This window comes from Numida meleagris, chromosome 8, assembly GCF_002078875.1.
Source record: "Numida meleagris isolate 19003 breed g44 Domestic line chromosome 8, NumMel1.0, whole genome shotgun sequence".
Classification (NCBI taxonomy): domain Eukaryota; kingdom Metazoa; phylum Chordata; class Aves; order Galliformes; family Numididae; genus Numida; species Numida meleagris.
Window position 1 is genome coordinate 4358986 of NC_034416.1, and position 7237 is coordinate 4366222.

The window sequence follows — 7237 nt, forward strand, 5'->3', positions numbered from 1 at the left end:
AGAAGAAAAAAACATAATGGAACAACATCTTAGAGTTGGTATGTATGACAGCAAAAACAAAAGGTTCTTTCATTCTGTGAATAGCTCCCACACAGCAATTAGTGGAAAAGATGAATATTTCAATGTACAGTAGCTGCAGCCAACCCACTTGAAATCAGACAGACCACATTCAGATCCTTGGCTTTCCGGAGAAATGTTGGCATAAAAAACAGGTGAATAAGTTCCACCTAGCACTCACTTGTTTGTCACTTGAAATCGTTTTCAACTTGGAAAAAAAATAATAAGAAAATTAGAATGAAATACAGTTGAGGATGTTGGTCACCTGAACTATAATCCTCTGCCAACTTAGTTCCACAACCTGCTGCTGATCACAATCCATGTGCCACCATGGGATGGCCAGTGAGGGAGAGGATGGAGGTTATGGTGGGAGACCCTCGGGGGAACAGGAGCTTCAGCCCTCTCCTGAGTCCCCACGCATCAGTGTGGCTCTGTGGTGACATCCCCAAGCCTGGCGGGGACGGACAGCCTGACACTGTTTCTCTCTGTACCACCCTCACTGTTCTCCTCCATGTAGTTAATTCTTCTTGTGTATACTTTATAGGACAGAACAGAATAGGCTTAAATTTGGATGAGATATTAGGTAATGATAAGGACCAGTACCTCCGTGATAAGTGGTTTAAAGAGCACATGGAATTGCCATCATTGCAGGTCTTAAAAGCACAAATAGTACAGTTCTAAGACAGGTACCTACCCAGAGCTGGTGAAAGCAAGGTTGATTTTGCCTTAGAGCAAAGGATGGACTGGAAGAGCTGCTAAAGGTCCTGCTAACTCTGCTTTTGGTTATTCTAACTTAAAATAAAATGGCAGCCAAAGAGAATCAATGTGAAAGCGATGTGAGTCTGGCCTTGTCTGCATAACTGTAATTGCTTTCCTTCGTTTCTGATAAAACATGAAACATAGCTTGATTTTATAAAGCATTTGCTAAGTGCCCCCATAACATGCTTAGATGATCGGGAGGAGCAAAGCTTTCAATAACAGCTGGGCAAGCAGGGAGACAAGGGCTGGGGTCCTTGGGACGTTGCTGGGGATGCAAGCGGATCAGTGCAGTTTCCCACTGCAGAGCTGTGCTGGTGGGAAGAGGAGCAAGCAGCACAGCACGGAGCCGGGTCACTTCTCAACTGGCGCTGTTGATTTTTTCTCCTCTATTTGAAAAGCAAAATCTGGAAGTAAATTTTTAAAAACCTGTCAACTCGCTCATGGGAAATGCAAAGCGCTGTTTGTTCTAGGAGGGCGGTTAGCTCACTTCCACTCTCCATCATGTGCCTAATAGCTTTTCCAGCTAAACAGTGTATCATTTATCTTTCAAGCATGGCATTGTTTAGGTTGTCAGCCAGGATGAAGATGTATAATTTTCGCTGGGCTGAAATAATATCTTCTGCGCTGTCACCATTACACTCGCTCTTCTCCAACATACCCATGCTGACATTCTGTCACAGAATTGTGCGCTGATGTTTTTTGCAGGGAGAGGACATGCACAAAGGCAAATCTGATACAGAAACTGCTCTGCACTTCTGATTCACATCCTGAGGATTTCAGATGACGAGAGTGCTCCCGCAGCTCTGGCTGGGAGTGGAGCTGCCGGCATGCACTGCGTTACCGTTCCAGTGGTGCTGGTGGTCTCTGCTCATTATCTGGGAAAGCAGTAATCTGAAAGCTCCTTTCATTTCTATGCCATTCTCACTTCTTCCTAAATTGCTTATTTTGAGCCATACGTACACCAGAAAATGCGAAACGCCTGCTCTATTTTAAGCTGATGAAAGAAATATATCTAAAAGTATATTCACCTATAAAGGCAATTATATGTCAGATTTCAGTGGGTTTCTAACAATGGGTTAGACAATGCTGTAGTGGGCAAAGCAAACAAAAAATGATAGTAAACCCCTATCAAAAAATTTCCCCACTGCCTTACTGCTTCTTAGACCACCCCAAACCCTACCATCCTATAATGCAGCCAAGGACAGGTGCCCAAAGCTGCCCTCTACCTCCATATATTTACAGCACACTGATAATCATCGGATAGAGAAATATTACATAGGGTGACAGGTGAAGGCCAGTAAAATTGTTTAAGTTTTCTTCTGGCAGTTTATGAATCTACATACAGTAATGGTTGGCAACGTAGGTACATTTACGCTCGAAATGTAAAATTATTTCCAAATTTAGAAGGTGGTTATTATTATTAGGACACTGAAAGAAAGAACTGAGATTAGAAGTCAAAATACTGGGAAGATAATTATCTATTGCATAATACTCTGTACTTTTAACTATCAGAAAGTATTCTGCATGTAATGGCACTCTGATGGTTTTAAATCACATGTATCACTGAGTGTTTCAAGGATGCCCAACAGAATTATGCTTGCTATGTTATTTCATTCCTGGATTATTCCCATAACAGAAGAAATCTGAGAAACGACCGTAGTATTTCACTCTCCATTCTCACACTGAAGTTGACCAAGGAAATTCTTGGAATGGGATGCAAGAGTGGAGAGAACGGGATGAAAGGTGTTTGGAACCTTTGATAAGTGACATCCTATCATAGCCAGGCTGAATGCCACTAACTGTGCTGAACACTCTGGATTTAGACATTGTAACAAAACTGGAAGCTATTTTCCTAGGATTTCACCAAGGTAACACTGAAGGCTGCTTCTGACAGCTCATCAGAACTGACCTTCCACCTTATTTTCAAGGCACTGCAGGATGGGACTGCTTTTTTTTGCTCTTAGTTATGCTGGTAAGTCTTGTGGTTTTTGGAAGTGTAACTGGAAAACTCACCTTCAGTTCCAAAAGAACAGGATGCAGTTGGGTCCTGCACAGCTCCACCTGTCCTCCGTGTAGAATCTGCTAGACCATGAACAAGTTGATGACCCATATACTGGTGAATAATATCAGCTTGACAGATACTGAAACCAAGCTCCCGTGCTCAGGACTGAAGGAACACAGCACAGGCAGTGCCTTCTGCAGCCTTCCTCCCCATTTCCTTGTGCTTGGTAGCTCAGAAGAAATGGGGAGAAAATGTTCTCTGTTTAAGGAGGGACACAGATGCAGCACATGGAAATGATTCATTCCAGGCAGAGTAGAACTGGAAACAGCCCTGGATTTGCTGGTAATTTGCTCTAAACATGGACTGCTGTCTCTGACAGCAGAGTTCATCTGGTGTGCTTTCACTTTTTCCCATTTAATACTCACCTGCCTCAAAATGGATTGGAGCAGTCACACGAGTCATACAGCCTGTGAAATAACTATCGGATAAAAGCTTCATTCTTACTATTGACCTCAGCTGCAAGACTCTTTGTCCCCTCATCTTGCCATTATGTGGCATGCCACTGGCAATTTCAATTTAAAGAGAAGATACCAAAGGTTCAACACAGAAACAAAGCAATTGCACACTCCTGTCCCTGTCAGACTGCTGTCCCTATAGCAAGTGCTCCTTTCCCAACACAAAGGTGATGCTCAAAACAAGAGGATGAGGAGTTAAGGTCATGAAAATATTGCAGTGTTCTTCAGTCAGATAGACGTGGTTCTCTAAGAAAGCAACAGCAAAACACAGTGGAAGAAAACTACATTTCAGATAACTCTAGTTATAGCTGCAGTTTCTGGCTTCATTGCTGGAGCTGTTGATGGAGGAGAAAAAACCCTCCTTCACCTTCATGTCAACAGCAGGCAAGCTACAAGAAAGGCTATTGGGAGTTGCTGTCCTGGAAGGAAAAGATGCAGATGGAGCTGGGCAGACTGCTAGTCTGCTGGTCTAGTGGCTGCAATCAGGCTCATCTGGAGCAAAGCTCTTAATCTGAGATACGCCTTTTTAAGAAAGGATGCCACAGCAGAGTCTACCAAAACCGAAGACTGGCTCCACCTACCAGGACAGACAAACTGTTCAGAATCTCTCTGCTGTTAACACCCCAAGAGCATAAACGCCAGTTTGCTGCATGGATAGTCAGCAAGATATGCCAGCCAGCAACAGATGGCAGCGCTGCTGGGAGACACCATTAAGGCAAGGGTCAAAAATGCATTTGAGACAGAAAAGAAAGATTAAGACAATTAAATAGTTCTATGCAGCAGTGATACAACTAAAATGCGAGTTAAAACAAGCCCCAGAAGAAGAGGTTGGCTGATGGAGCTGTAGTATCAATCCTGAATTCCTGCTGCTCCAGCTACAAAGCAGTTTGACATATTTGAGTAAATAACCATCAACTCTGCACAACCAGTGCACACTGAAATAATGAAAATGTGCTGCATGAGATAATTACAATGTTAGCAATTTATTTAATAGGAGTTAAGATTTTGGCTGTGTTCTCCGTATTTTGGTTTGGTGCAGAGCAAATGGTTCTGAAAGAGATTTTTCTGAGTGGGTGACACTACACAGCACATGGTAATGACTTAAGTCAGCAGTCACACTGCATTAAAACAGAACATTTGCATTAAAAAGTACAGCTGAATGATACACTCCTGAGTGTTTTATTCACGCATTTTTGCAGCATGGAGTTCAGAAGGAGCGATCCTTTTCTGTGAAGCATGGTACTTTAAACAATGCTCGGAATTACCCAAATTGCTTTTCTCTTAACACCAGAAGACAGAGCTCTAAAGTAACACCTTAGAGTTGCTTACTGTTTGCAATAATGATGCCATTCTCTTATTTTTCAGACGGATTTTCAAACCTGAAAGCCATTAGAATCTGCGCTAAAAATGCAGTGTTTCCCCCTGCCTGGTTTGCACCCATGAAATCAATGAAAGCACACAGAAATTAATGAAAGAAACGTTGAAATTCTCCCACCCCAGACTGCATATTTTGATGCTTACTACCCACCCTTCCATTTTCCTGGATTTCATTTTGTCCAAAGAATGTTATTTTGTGTGTGTTCCAAAATAATATTTTGCACCTCCTAACAATCGACTGAGAAACATCTTACACTCTATAAAAAGAACCTGGCCCGAGCGAAATCACACAGTAGGATCCATTCTGTAGGAAGAACTGTGAGAAGGAAAAGAGCTTCCGTCTGCCATATTCCACCAAGAAGGCAAAAAGCTGGGGAAAATACAATCTTTCAATAGAAAGAAGAGCCAAGTAAAATTTCCCACTGCTGTGAAGCTGGTGAGAAATAGGTACTGAGAAATCTGATAGGCACTGATAGAGAGAGAGGAAAATGTGCTCCCAGGTAGTGCAGGCTCATACAGTGTGAGGCATCAGGCTAAGCATTCAGGTTCATATAGTTAATTCAGGTCCAGTTCTGGATAAACAGTACACAAAGTACCAGCAGTAAACAGGATTTCAAGCCCTTTCCTATGTCTGAGTTTGCTTTCCTGTACAAAATGAAAGGGCAGATTCAACTGAACCTCAGATCCCATGCTGTCAGCCCAGATCTGATGGATCTGAGAGCCCTGGGACTGCCTGAGGTTGGGATCTATGCTGCCAGCTGAGCTTTCTTATACCAGCCAACCCCTTGTGCAAGTAAAGACAAATAAGGAGCTTCTTTCAGCTCAAACCCAGCTTTAGCTAAACACCTGATGTTTCACTCGGATGCTGCCCTTGAGAGCTCAACACTTGGTGGATAGCAATTAGTTCCTAATGTTTGCTGATACTCTGCTTCACCTACATAGGAAAACTAAACATTTTATGTAAGTATCTGACACTAAGCTGTCACAATCTGCTTTAGTTGCCGAACTCTATATTAAATATAATGCACAGTACTATGCTGGTGTGGGTGGACAACAGAATCAGACATCTTCAAAGGCACCTAAATCTGTGAGCAACCTACGTACTGTGCCTGTATAAAGGGACATATTATGGTTGATCGTGACAAGAACTCCTCTTCTAAAAGCACTTGCAAAAACATAATTGGAATCTTTAACCCCCGCATCCCTTCTATATCAGTGACTCCTTCTTCCACCTGGCCATAGCATAGGCCTGCTTTCCACAGCATGTGGTAACCATGGCATAGCTCTGCTTCCACCAATTGGGATTGGGAGCCTGGAAATTAGAGGATTTTTTTTCTCTAAACGAAATAAGCTGAATTTGTGAGTGTGTGTAACTAAAGATAAAGGGTCTTGACCATAAGACCGCTTCAGTGATTTGAGCAGACGATGTTCTCCACTCCAGCATCACCGCTGAAGAACAATCTGGAGAAAAAAACACTCCAGCTATTGATTTTCATCTTCAAGACATAAAACTCAGCCCTTTGACATCCTTTCCTTTAGAAATAAGCTTTCTTAATTTCCAGAGATCTAATCCAATGGGTCATATTCCTCGTTCCTTAGTTTACAGTAAAGTTAATCAGAGGTTCATCACAGAGCAGAGTTTCAGATTTGACTATTGACTCATCTAAAGATAAGAAAACCCATCGTACTAACACATGTGATTGAGACAGCACCATGAAAAGTGATTTTTCTCTCAACAGACTTGAATCATCACTTGTAGCATTCAAAGCCTATAAATACAACTATTGCAAGATAGTAGTAGGCTTCTGCACTGCAGCTATCCGTAAGCCTGTTCAAACAGCAGCGTAAATCGTGGCTTTGTTGTCACATAGACTGTTTCAAGGGACAAACATAAACTTTCATGTAAGTGCCAGCAGGATTACGGATATTGCCTTTTGGAAAGTCACTGCATTTCAGTGATGGAAATACTAACCAGAGCACAGACAGGCACAGGCTGTCCCTAAGGTTTTTTTAAACAATTGCTATCTATAATTTGACATATTTTTTTATCTGCCATTAGGGTATTCTGTAGAGTTTTATGTTCAATCAGCATATTCTGTGATTACCTGTACTATTCAGAAAACTATGTCAGGTTTTCATTTTATTTCCTTTCCAGAATATTTTGGAATATATGACTAAACACTTGCTAGGCACTTTGTGAATGCTACTGATACAGTGATTGTAATACAACACTTCTTTGCCAGGTACCTCCAAGAACAAGACACCATTTCTGCTAGTATCTTTAAAAAAACTCTCTTTCTCTTTTTTCCTCCTCCCTCCCTGCTCCACTAGCTGAAAAGCCAATAAAAAAATTCTCCACCTCCTACACAGTTCAGAAGAAGATCTGTGTGCATTTATCCTAGGCATGTTTGGAGACAGGAGGGGATGAAAGTAGTTAACGTGCCATGGGAATCTTCACTTCAGGCACTAACCAGTACCTCTGCACTGACCTTGCTGATATGCTGCCAGCTAAATATTAGACAATTTT